Source organism: Ostrea edulis, chromosome 5 (assembly GCF_947568905.1).
Source record: "Ostrea edulis chromosome 5, xbOstEdul1.1, whole genome shotgun sequence".
Taxonomy (NCBI): domain Eukaryota; kingdom Metazoa; phylum Mollusca; class Bivalvia; order Ostreida; family Ostreidae; genus Ostrea; species Ostrea edulis.
This window is the reverse complement of record NC_079168.1, coordinates 25,919,121-25,932,746: the sequence shown is the minus strand read 5'-3', so window position 1 is coordinate 25,932,746 and position 13,626 is coordinate 25,919,121. Positions and strand designations below refer to the sequence as shown.

At 36.2% G+C, this 13,626-nt stretch overlaps 1 long non-coding RNA gene across 1 annotated transcript; it reads left to right on the top strand.

Moving 5' to 3' along the window:
- The first annotated feature begins 1,286 nt into the window (after positions 1-1,286).
- Positions 1,287-1,602, top strand: LOC130054780 (uncharacterized). The gene is made up of 2 exons (XR_008803117.1): positions 1,287-1,422; positions 1,530-1,602. It is a non-coding gene; the product is annotated as an uncharacterized LOC130054780 (long non-coding RNA).
- Positions 1,603-13,626: the final 12,024 nt, after the last annotated feature.

Below are 13,626 nucleotides of genomic sequence, written 5' to 3'. Positions count from 1 at the left end.
GGGAGGAAATTGTAAGAATCGATGAATCGCAAGCCGAACACTCCCATACATAAGATTTTACTCCCGTTGAGGATGACTGCCGGTTTGATACAAGCCGTGTGCACCAGATAATTCAAGATGAACTGCCCATCGTATCCCTTGAAATTGTGCGCAATGGCAATAGTTTCATCGTGTTTGAAGGACACATTACCCTTCTCGTCCGTCTCGGATTGTAATAACCAGTCCATAAACTGCTTTAAGGTGACTGGGCCTTGAAATACGAAGCGGTGTTGCGATCCAAACCCTTGATAATGTTCACAGCGGGTGTCGATGTCTAAACTGTCGCAATGTTGGTACACGCGTTCGGCCACGCAGATATTAGGGGTGTGAATTCTGTTTTCCTGTGTACATTCAAAATCGTAATACAGTACCCGCAACGTTATTCTTGACATTCCTGTCGTGTTCTATCGTGCGTGTATCCTATCGTATCGTGCGTATATCCTATTGTATCGTGCGTGTATCCTATCGTATCGTGTTTTGCGTTTATCAGGTTTTCCGTTTTCTATTGTGTTTTGCGTTTATCAGATCTATCGTGTTTTGCGTGTATCAGGTTTTCCGTTTATCGTGTAGCTTTGGAAACTATCGGGATTGTATAATAAATCTAATGAAAATGTACGATACTTTTCGAAAGCTTTATTCGTTTTATTAAAGAAGCTATTTTTAGGAATCGAGGAAAGACAGTATATTTGAAAGAGAACATAAAGGTGTCGATTTTAAGGCAGAAGAAGAGCTATTTTTCTGTCCAGAGAGGGTGAAAATTTATAAAAATTTCCATTCTAAGTAGTATGAAAAGTAAGCAATGGTTTGCCGAGCAAACCGGGGACAGTAAATCGGAAAGCTCCTTCATCTGAACTTCATAAACATTTGTTTGTCTAGAAACAATTAAATCAGTAAATTACATTGTTTATTACATATATTTTAATAAAAGCTCTTTTTCTTCCGATTTTTTTCACCTGTATTCTATTTATATACCTGTCACAGGGTGACAATTGCGTATTTTAATTATCAAATGTTATATGCATTTTATTCATTTCAGATTGTTCAATACACTTTCATTCATTCATTAACCTGTTTACTAATTCATTCATGCATTGTCATCGTATTCGTGTTGTGTTCTTGTGTACGTGGTGTCACGTGATTGTTTTGTGAATAGGGTTTTGCTGAGTTAGGTAATTGTAGAACGAGCGAGTATTTTATAAGTTGCAAAACAAGTTTTTTTTAGAGAGTTGTAGTAGTGTGCACATGTGTGTGAGCTTGTATAAAAGGATGAGCACGGATTAATTTAGAGATTAAAAAGACTTTAACGCAGTACATCAGGGTAAGTCTCACACCGAGATACCCTATACGGATATATTCCTTACGGGATATAAAGATATATAACTGGTAAGAACTAAATTCATTTAAATCGTTTTAATCTATTTAATAATAATTTGTTGCTCAAATTATCGTATGTGAGAGATGTATGTGTGAATGTTTCATTTTCATTTTAGGTCATCGTCATATTTATGATTGCAGTATCGGATATGTTGGATATAAATAAAAATTAATTGAAACCTGCACCAAGAGTTCTTGTTGTAAGACCCCGTGACAATGGCGCCCAACGTGCATTACCAACGACATGACGGTGACCAGTGGCAGTGATAATTATGTGAGTAATAATAAAAACTGCAGAGATAGTTCGTGCGGTACCTAAAAAAAATGGTGTGCATACAACTGTGTAAAAACATATTTACGTATGTAACATTACCTAGTGTTCATTAATTTAACGATAAACGGAGCTCTGTCGAAATCGAAACATCTATTGGAATCCAAATCCAGCTGGAAAAACACGAATTTCCCGTGGCTGCATTTACGGGCGACGGGGAAATGAACTTAATTATTTTACACATTGGGATAGATTAGTGACGTCACCAAACAACTTTCGTGGAGTCATAGGAGACTAGCAGTTCCTGGCATCTGTGAATTCCGTGTTTTTGTCCGCAGAACTTGTGTATATCTGTGAATTACTGTGAAGTCTATTTTACACTAATTACCATACATCTTATCTATATTTTCGCTTTGTTTTGTATTTAATGTCTGTATTTTATATATGTTCAACGTGTCAACTGTTTGTATACATGTATATGCCATTTGTTCGTATCATTCATCGTATGCAAGTGTGTAGTGTGTCTGAGAGTGTTGAAAATTAAACTTAAATTCAGATTTTCAATAGGTCCGTGTCAAAACTGTGTTCTACTGGGTGTACATTTTGACATGTTTCACTATTCTAATTTCTACTAACACTATTGCACACTGTGAAAGAATATAGAGTTTACGGGTTCAGTTCGAGTTTCTTGGGTTTAGATTTCAGGAAGTTTTGTTCTGATTGTTGAAAAAAAACACCTAAAAACTAAGCATTCCTCATTGATCTCATTGATTTCATCATCATAACCTAAATTTTATTTTCAGAATTTTTTTTGCAGCATTTATTGGACAGTTTTTCAGATTCCAAAGATTGTCAAGAAAATTACTTAGGCTGTACACTATTTACTTAGATACTATCATTTGTTGGTTTGAATTCTATGATTTTTCTAGACATATTTTAGCTGAGTTGCATACTCATAATGGCTGAAGGCAGAGATAACGGAGTGAAGGAGAAAGAAAGGACAAGTATGTCAGAGCAAGAGAAGCTGCAACTATTGGCAGGTAAGTCAGGTCTTACACCTAAGTATAAGTTAATTACAAAGGAAGAGTATGATAATTTGATGGCTTTAAAAGCCAGTACTCCAGCAGTTGATGCTGGGAGAACTTTTTCATTTTCGTCAGTTTCTCCAGTTGGTAGAGTGCAACAAGGTCTTAATCAAACTGCGAATTTTCAGAATTTCAGTTCCACTTCAAAGTTTTCTTACTATTTTAATCGGAGGAGGGGGTAGGGATAGTCTGATAGACCGTGTAGTAATTTCGTACATGGTGTCAATACTCAAAACTTCAAGCGGGGGGGGGATATATATCGTTGCATATGAAATCAAAGGTGCATATATATAAAAAGTGTGTGCTACACAGAAATTTCGGTGGTTGCCAGACCCGCGGCGACTTCAATGATTGCCTCAATACCTGGTAAGCTACAAGATTTCTCAAACTGAAGGCAGTCTCTGATTATGTCCAGTCTGAAGGACAACGAGCCTATTAATTAGTAAACAGAAATGTCGATATCATGAATTAAATGGGTTAGAATGCAATATGTAAGTTCGTCATTGAAGATGGTATTCCGTTGGTTTGAAGTATTTCTAAATTTAGTTCTAGGCTCACAAAATTTCTCCGACTTGCCTCGTTGGTAAAAGTAAAGAAACTCTTCTTTTTTGTGCTGATTATTACAGCTATATACTGTACAACACAATATAATGGGACTTGTAACTGTTGAATCTCTCCATTTTGTATCAATGGCCTGCTGTATGTGCTGTTCACAACTTGTTTAAATGTTTTCATGCTTGCTCGCTTCACCGCGATTGACACGTATGACGTCACATACTAATGGCGCGAAAATCTCTTACGAGAATATGCATATCTGTCTTTTTGCTCTTTCGATACAAAATAATCACTAAAGCACGCTTTATATCGAAAAAATAATAATAGCACGATTCAAAACACCACATTTTCATATAAATTTACAAACAATAAAAATCGTGGTAAAAACCCTTTAAGCAACAAATAATTTCCATGTATATCATCTTTTTCAGAAATAACCTTAAAATCAAAATTATTATTTGCAAGGATAGCAACTCCTCTTGAATCTGAACCAAAGGAACCGAAATAACATTGAAAACCCCAGAGGTTTCTGGCATCATTTTTAATATCACTTGAAAAGTGTGGGTCTTGTAAACAGTAAATATTGTACTTTAAAGATCTCAGGTAATTAAAAACATCTCTACGCTTTGCAATATCTCCTAGACCTTGACAATTTACGGAAAGTATTTTAACCATTTAAACATAGTTTACAGCGTTGTAAAAGATACCCTTTAGAACCAAGTTTCGTAATTATTTGGACAATAGTAAGTAGATAGAAAGGAAAGAATAGAAGCGTGAAAGACAAAAAGTATAGCTTAGAGAAGAGAAACGTAAAAAGCATATACATTGTAATGGCAAAGACACAAACTCACTATCTGGTCTGGAATACTAATCTCCGGAATGTTTACGGAATATTTTGTCGTCTATCTTATCTTTCACATCATCATAAATGTCAAACATGATTCTGTGTTCTCCAATCTGTCCGTAAACGTGTCCGTTGAAGTACCATGCAGATTTTATCCGGGTGTTTGCGGAACGCTTGTTGATGAGGTCCGAATTAAGTTGCGTGACATCGTCACTTAAGCGCAGTTCGTTTTTTGTTGTCTTTTTCAATGCGGAGCGGTGTCGCATTACTTGAGACTTTGTAGAGTTGTTTTTAAATTTTACAAGTATTGGCCGTTGATAACCCCTTCTGCCCGGAATACAATGGATAGCAATTATATCCTCCTCCAAAACACTCACACCTGTATTGCTTTTTACTACTTTTTTTGAATATTTCCTTTGTATTCTCGTTTGCGAGTTCTTTAGCCCCATGCAATTTTACGTTGTTTTTTCGTGAATATTGCTCGTTCCAGTTTGCTTTAGACATTGCTGATTTTGCCAGATTTTTTAACTCTGTATTTTCTGTTGTTATCTCATTCATCTTTATTTTGAAGTTTTCTATTTCATCTTTTTGTGTTTCAATTATTTCCACTAGTTCTTTATTTTTTCTTCTAAACGTTCTTCAAGAGCTGTCTTGTGACCTTTAAGAATTTCCTTTATTGTGGATGCTATCAATGACTTCAAATCATCATTCTTCACAGTTCTACTTACCCTCTCTTTCTAAGTTTTCAATTCGGACACAATGTTTTTCAATACCTCCTTTTGGGACTTTTTTTCCATTACCCATCCTTGACTTTCCTGGAGATTTCTCGGTTGTAGTATCTAATGCTATAGAAGTATTTACAGATTTACTGCCAGTCCGAGTTCTTTGAGTTTGACGCATAAAAATGTCTTGAGTAGTGTTCACTAACGCCAGTACCGGTGATAGTAAATTAAGTAAAGTACATACCAAGTTTCACAAAGGTTTCCTGCTCCAAATTTGAGATTAAGCAGAGAAGTGAAAAGCAGTATTCACCAACACATTATTTTCTCTGGATTCAAAAAGCAGGACGTCAATTTAAATTGCCTATACGCGGAGCTCGTTTTCTATGCGTCCATCTCGCTCTCTGTCACTACCGGAAGTTTAAAGTCTAAACTTATCCGGCCGTTTGTACACAATAAACAAGCGTCTTTTTACTATCATCGGTATTCTTTACCTCTTCTTGCAGCTAATGGCAATCGTAAACCTCTTAACATTTTTTTTGGGGGGGGGGGGGGGGTGTTGAAAATGGTGGGCCGCGACAGAAAGATATCAACATCACACCTTCCGTTCGTTTTAGGTGGTGAGGTTATAACGATGCAATTGAACAGCATGAAATTATTGCGCACTAAATAGCGATGCATTTAATCCAGGAATCATCAGTAGATTTAGAATGACCGTTCTTTTCTAATGATCGTTGATATAACATTTAAAAAAAAAACCATTTCTACGCGAGATTTGAGTATTCCATTTAAAAAATACTGAACTGACTGAAGTTTCATATTCTATAAGAAATACACCCAAAATATCATTCAAAAATACAAGGTGGGGTGGGACATGGAGTCCTGTACACAGTCACATACGTTTGAGTGATCAAGACATAGGGCTCACGGCGGGTGTGACCGGTCGACTGGGGATGCTTACTCCTTTTAGGCGCCAGGCCCAACCTCTAATATATACAGGACTCCGTGTTTGTCCAACTCTTAATTTTGTATTCCTTTTAGGATTTATGAAATTGATCCCTGTCCGTTATCTTAACCTTTTCCCATGTGCAAACCTAAGACCACATGGCTATTTTTGTAAATTGAATAAATTGTGGCTATTTTACAGTCATTTATTGATGCTTTCGAAGTTATGTACATCTCGATTTTCCTAGATGATTTGCATAGAGCTCTAGGAATTAAATTTCAAATTTTAAGTAAGATCATGCATGTATTTGAAAAATAAAATATACGTAAATATCTGATGTTTAAGTACAAGTTCTTGCACTTCAAGCAATGGAGAATTGTTTAGTTGTGGAAGTCGTGTCAAGATATCTTGTAAAGTTTATTAGATATCTTATATAGTTTAAAAGATGCATATATATTTTATAAAATGTAAACTACATGTATGAGACATCTTATAAATTTTATTATATATCTTATTAAAAATAGAAGATATTTCATAGATCATATACATGTAAGATATCTTTATAAAGGAATGGATATAGATATGGCGTGCCATACATTTTGATAAGTATGAGCATTTAAATACACATGAGCACAATGAGTGAAATACAAAACAAGTACTACCAATTGTCATGGTTTGATAAGAAAATGAAATCTTCAGATTCGGCATAAACAACACTGCTTGCCCAATTTTAATCAACATAATATTCATGAACAGCAATTTATCACTCAGTATATCATTAACAAATAAATGTAAAAAAAAAAACAACAACAAACAAACAAAAAACCATGAGTACTACGATGAACAAAATTAAAAGAAGAAATTTAGGCCAACTACTGTAATAGCGATAAGCATGGAAGTAAGATGTACGAAAAAACCTACAAAATCGGATATTTTACAAAGTATGCATCAAATTGAACAGGTGGAATTCCATGTTTCTGAATTAAGTAAGCACTTTTCATATATGAAATCAGCTCTTTCAAAATGGAGCCATTATTTAAAAAAAAAAAAATACTATTTTTAAATACATTTTTCTTTTATTGAATTTTGCGTGAGAAAGATTATGTGGGAGTGATTGTAGGGGCAGTGCAGGGATAGCTCTGTCATGTTGAAGAGTAGGCGTCTAGAGGAATACTACAGTTTTGTGGGTATATCCATGTCGTTTTTGTACACTCTCTCCACTTGTAGGCCTACCCTTTTACGCAACCTTTATGAAATGTAAGATTGGGCCTATTCTCTGCACACTGAAACATGTCAAAGGATTGAAGAGCTGTTTCAAATCGGAATAGAATGCGCTGTAAATTTGATAGGGGACGTCCAATCTGATTGCTCATAGAAGGCTACTAGAAAGCGCCACATCTCCCTTAGATTTTACCCATCAATTCGAAAGACTCGTTCGGTTTGATCAAACCAGAAGAAAAAGAAAAATTTGGAGAAGGAGGAGGATTAAATGGGAGGAAGAGAAGGAAGAGGAATAGGTGTAGGAGGAGAGGAAGGAGAACAGTAAAGTTAAGGTTTGGGACTGGGAGCTTGGGTGGCGATCATTCATGCACGGGTATGGCCTAAAATTGACGACCGAGAGTCTACCCTCACGGCACAATTGGTCGTCGGTGACTGAACGTGCCGAGGCGACCAAACGTGCCGTACCAGACATTACCTGTACGCCGCATGCGAGAATATGGACTGTAATCACATAAACATGCTCCCAAATACATTCATACATAACATAATAAGGTTTACCTGATCAAGATATAGGGCTCACGGCGGGTGTGACCGGTCGACAGGGGATGCTTACTCCTCCTAGGTACCTGATCCCACCTCTGGTATATCCAGGGGTCCGTGTTTGCCCAACTATCTATTTAGTATTGCTTATAGGAGTTATGAGATTGATCACTGTTCGTTATCTTCACCTTTTGTAGGTAAAAAACAACACACCCGGGAATCTCACATTTTGCAGTAAACACGCGAACGCATTTATTGAAAGAAATAATGAAATTATGAGTTTATTGCAAAGATGTCCTACATGATAGTTATTAACAACTGATTACTATGCACATTTATATTGTTCACCGTGTTGACAATTTTTCCAGCAGCTCTTGATATTAAACGAAAACCTAAACGCTTTAGAAATGCAAGAAGAGAGTTTTGTAAGTTGGTTAAAGCTGTATGGTCCGAATTACAATATTTTTTTTTTTTCATCTCGTAAAAACGCTATTAAATCATCGCACGTATGTAGTTATGAGGCTGTGTGACATATCATGCATTGTTTCACCTGTTTTAACCAAAATTATTTGATTTTAAATCGATGTTTACAAACAACCGCGTCACCCTGCCATTTCAAGTGACAGTCACGTGACCAGTTCAAACTTTCAGATCATCGGTGGTGTTATCTGTGTAAAGTTGTGTATTTTATTACAACAGTACCATGTTATAAGTTTAATAGAAATCAAAATATCAAATACCTCTTAGTAATTCGTTGTTTTACGCTCTTTCAGCCTTAAAACTAGAAAGTTATGTATGAATTAATACATCATGTTGGGATTCCCCTGACGCTCGTGGGTTTATTTATAGACGTCTAACACTGCATAAGTTATGGGATGATTTATATATGTACCACACTATATTTACTTTCTAAATAATATCCTCCCTGTTTTCTTTTACATGTAGATGTTTTCAAGCATGTAATTAAGGGAAAGTTAATAACTTTATAAAGTAATTAATCAGCTTTAAGGTAATTATGTACAAAAATAATATATGAACATCGGGTCATACAGCTTTAAATTTTAACAGTTTTGCTCAGCGCTCTGGGGTACAGGAGTCCTGTAGTCTACCATTTAAGTACCCTTGTTCCTAATATGCCTCATATTATTTGAAAAGAACTCGAAAGGTACATGTAGTTATCAAGAAGTCAAAAATGTTTTATTGATTGGGGTTTTACGTCGTTTTGGCAATATTTCAGCCATTTTACGGCGGTTAACTAATTGAATTATGTTTGGTTGTGAGTGTTTGAGTTTCCCTGACTATTGTTAATGCACGAATGACGCACGACACTGAAAGCCTCTACTAATAATAACAGGTCACCTGAATGGAAATTGGGAAGAACCACCTAATATTCTCTACTAGGTTTATTATCGATGAAAATGTATCAGATTTCAATTTCCCGATATACATGATAATATAATGCTGCATGTACTAATATAATGGTACGAAGGAAAACATTGCAGTGAGAAGTTTAATATATCACGAAACAATGTCACGAAATTGATTGGGCACCCAGCCTTCGGCAGCTAAGAAGTAAAACGAAAGAAACACTGAAGATTTATGAAGCAAACAAGAGCTGAAGGTCGTTTCCGCATTGCAATATTTCAGTAATATCGATCATGATAATGAAGAGCAAAAACTAATTGATCTGCAAAAGAAATGTATTTATCATTAAAGTAAATTATACCCAATCAATTGAATAGGTGCATGAATGTATCAAACGTTATTTTCTTTTATTCAACGAAAGTTACGACATTCATGAATATCCATCAGAGTTTGAGAAGGTCCACGTTCAATAGGCTCAGTGTTGAATCCTGAGACTTGGAGGAGTTAATTTTTAGAAATTAATTGAGGAAAACCATGCTGCGAGGACATTGACAAATACATGTATTTATTGCTTTACAATAAAGGTGTAAAAATCCACAACACAGTGACTTCTCATTAACAAAAATGCTTGAAGAACTGTTAATGCTCGTGACGTCTCATTATCACTGTCATGATCGTGTGCAGGATTGGACAAAACAAGATGGCAGACGGCAGTTCCAAACAAAGGTAGGCTCTTAAAACTTTTCATTTACCGACTTATTAGACGACGAATTTATGAATTTAAAACACTGCCTGGCCGGGGGGGGGGGTATCATTAAGTTGATTGGTTGTTGGAATTCTTACTCATGTACACGTACAACTGTAAATTCATTGATCGAAGTTGACGATGTTGCCTCGATAGAGCTCGAAGCGGGCGAAGGTATTTCTAATCATGTTTTCATGCATTTTAAGAAAAATAATTTCGGTAAAATAGACTCTGCACATATCTTTTGATGAAAACTTGAAACAGTGTATGCGATTTGTCCCTTAAATCGCCTTGGTTAAATAAATATCTTGACTTGAACATTTGCTAATGTGCAGGATTGGACTATGGTCGTTTCCACCATAAACGTGCCGGATTGGACCTCAATTTTGGTTCAGGATTGGACCCCCTTTTTATTTTTATTTTCAAAAGCCTTTATATTTTCGAATCTCGACTTCACTTTATCATATTTTAGTTTGATTAATGTAGCTTATTAGATTCTCAGACATTTCCAACATGACCATGCTGTATTTTGAATTTTTTTTTACTGTTACCAAATTACATAGTCGTTTAAGTTCCCAACGACAACAATTGCTAATGTAAAAATATCCATTCGCTATCTCCTTCAAATTGAACCAACAATATAAATTCGACGTTTCCTGAATTGAATGAACCCGCTTACATATTCCCTAATTCCAAACTCTGTTATATAGATTTTCTCCTTTGTTTCAGGTATCAAGCCCTAGAACTTCATTCCACGAGATGGGTACGGTACACTTCGAATATGGGAAATTTGTGGTGAGGAATTCAATACCAATTCTGAATTGCGTAGGCATATAAAAACGAAACATAAACCAAGAAATTGTCTTCGTTTGTGATCAGTGCAACACACGCTTTTGCACATCATAAAAGAAACATGAAGTAAAAAAAACCAAAAAACATTGTTTTTCATAATACACGAGGTGCATACATATACCATGGCAGCCGTTTTATATATTCGTTTATGTACATTATGAAACGATTATTTTTACGGTATTATGCTTTGTTTTACAGAGACACTACTAATCTTTTACATTGCATTTTACAGATGTTGATTTGTTATTTCATTGAACCAGAAGTGTTCTTTTAAAATTATTACTTGTAAATAAATATATTTCAATGTTATTGCGTTTGTACTGAACTGATAACAACTAGTGAAAAAATTGTATTGAAGAGTAACCTCTCATCTGAGCAGAAAATATTGAAGAAAAAAAACACCATGGACAAAACTGCTTTTCATTTAGGTTGATATTTCAGCTACAGGAGTGATATTGCGAATTTCTGAGAAAATACCCTTTTTATTTTCTTCATCAGTATATGAACTATAAGGTTGAATTCAATGTAATTACAAGAAACGAAAGGTTTTTAAATACAAAAATGCTGATATTTACTACATTCCAACAAACACTTTTACCGTAAGTAATTATCCTTGTAAGTGAGTTGGTCTCGATATATTGCATGACATATGATTATTAGAATTAAAATGATAGGGAAATTTTTCAAAAGATAATAAATTCCGTTTTAACAATCAAAACTGGTTCCAACAGAAACAAACATATGAAAGGTACAAGTGCATGTGGACAGATGATTAAGTATTGAAAACATGAACACCTCAACACCTTATTGTCATTGTACAGCTTTGTGAAATGTAAACCATCATGCCTGAAGAGATATTATACGTCAACCAATGCTCAGTTTTAATAATTCCATGCAGATATCACAAATGTTAAGTGGTTGGGAATCGAACATGGTCTACATGTGTATATACAATATAAATGTATTTGCTTCTGCAAAATGAAGACTTTTCAACATATTGATCTTCAAGAACAAGGCTCCTTCTAACCTGTGGCAGAATTTTAGATTCATGTGCGCGGTGAAATTCTCAAACACTTAAAGATTTTCGAGCTGGCTCTTCCGGCTTACTGATAGTTCCTTGCTCCACGTGCTCTTTTAGGTTTATCAAAACCATGGTTTTAGTAGGAGACATAAAATAGAAAACACTTCATTCACTTGCAACTTTTAAGCTTAAGGAAGTCCGCTCCTGACTGGATCTGTAAGAAAAAAAATGCATGTATTTAAGAAAGGGTCCAATCCTGAACCAAAATCGAGGTCCAATCCGGCACGTTTATCGTAGAAATGACCATAGTCCAATCCTGCACATAAGCAAATGTTCAAGTCAAGATATTTATTATATTTATTTAACCAAGGCGATTTATGGGACAAATCGTATACACTGGTTCAAGTTTTCATCAAAAGATATGTGCAGAGTCTATTTTACCGAAATTATCTTTCTTAAAATGCATGAAAACATGATTAGAAACATCTTCGTCCGCTTCGAGTTCTATCGAGGCAACATCGTCAACTTCGATCAATGAATTTACAGTTGTACGTGTACATGAGTAAGAATTCCAACAACCAATCAACTTAATGATGCCTCCCTGGCCAGGCAGTGTTTTAAATTCATAAATTCGTCGTCTAATAAGTCGGTAAATGAAGAGTTTTAAGAGCCTACCTTTGTTTGGAACTGCCGTCTGCCATCTTGTTTTGTCCAATCCTGCACACGATCATGACAGTGATTATGAATTAAAAAAAATGTCGAGAGGGACGTTAAACAATATGAAATCAATCAATCACAAACGTTAGGAAAAGAGAACCCTTGAAGACAAGTGAAGGGATATAATACCACATCAGTTCAGGGATCACGCCATACGTAAGCTTGAATTCTGTGGGTTTCTTTTTCCCCGGATATGAAAAACTTTTCTATGATTTCCGAAATAAGTACAATGTACGTGCCTCTCGAGAATTTGTCACTAATAGAGACGTCACCAATACCGGTGAAGGGCTTCAAATTTAGGCCTATGCTCGGCGCTGACGGTCATTGAGCAGTGAGGGTTCTTTAGCGTGCAACACGGGACATCCGTTTTAAAGGTCATCTCCGAGCACTCGTGACATTCACACCTGATGCCGAGCGAACGGTCACTACCTGTTTTAACGACTTAGGTCTGTCGCGACCGGAATTCGAACCCCGGACCTTCCGCATGCCGGGCGAACGCTCTGTTACGGCACGTTTGGTCGCCGACGACCATTCGTGCCGCACGTATCGTTGCCGAGCGACCGAACGTGCCGTGAGGGTGGACAAAATTGATCGCCAATTTTAGGCCATACCCGAACACGAATGGTCGCCACCCAAGCCCCAACTTTGCTTTTCTCCTCCTCCAGCATCTATTCCCCTTCCTTCTCTTTCTCCCTTCTAATCCTCCTCTTCTTCTCCAAATCCTTCTTCAATTTCTTCCGGTTTTATCAAACCGAACGAGTCTTTTGAATTGGCAGATAATAGCTTTAAGTGAGATATGGCGCTTTCTAAATATCTTCGATTAACAATCAGATACTAATGGACGCTCCCTAGAAAGAATCACAGCACCTCTTATTCCGATTCGAAACAGCTCTTTAAATCTTCGACATGTTTCAAGTGTGCAGAGAATAGGCCTAATTTTGCATTTCATTAATGTGGGGAAAAAGGGTACGCCTACAAGAGGAGAGCGTGCACGAAACTTGGCATGGATATACCCACAAAACTGTAGTATTCCTCCATAGACGCCAACTCTTCAACAAGTCAGAGCTACCCCCGCGCTGCCCCTACAATCATCCCATTGTTGTTGTGACCTTTGACTGTGCCGACTTTGGATGTTTTATCCAACTACAGCCATATTTTACATTGAACACTTTTATTTGCCTTCTTATATCTGAAAATTTCCAATACATCTACATGTAAAAAAATTATCTTCACAGTTTGAACCCATTTATTACTTACTTTGGGTATAGATAAGATAAGTTTATTCCAATCTGGGCCCAGAGGGCATAACAGCAAGACAGTTTATAAAGAAAG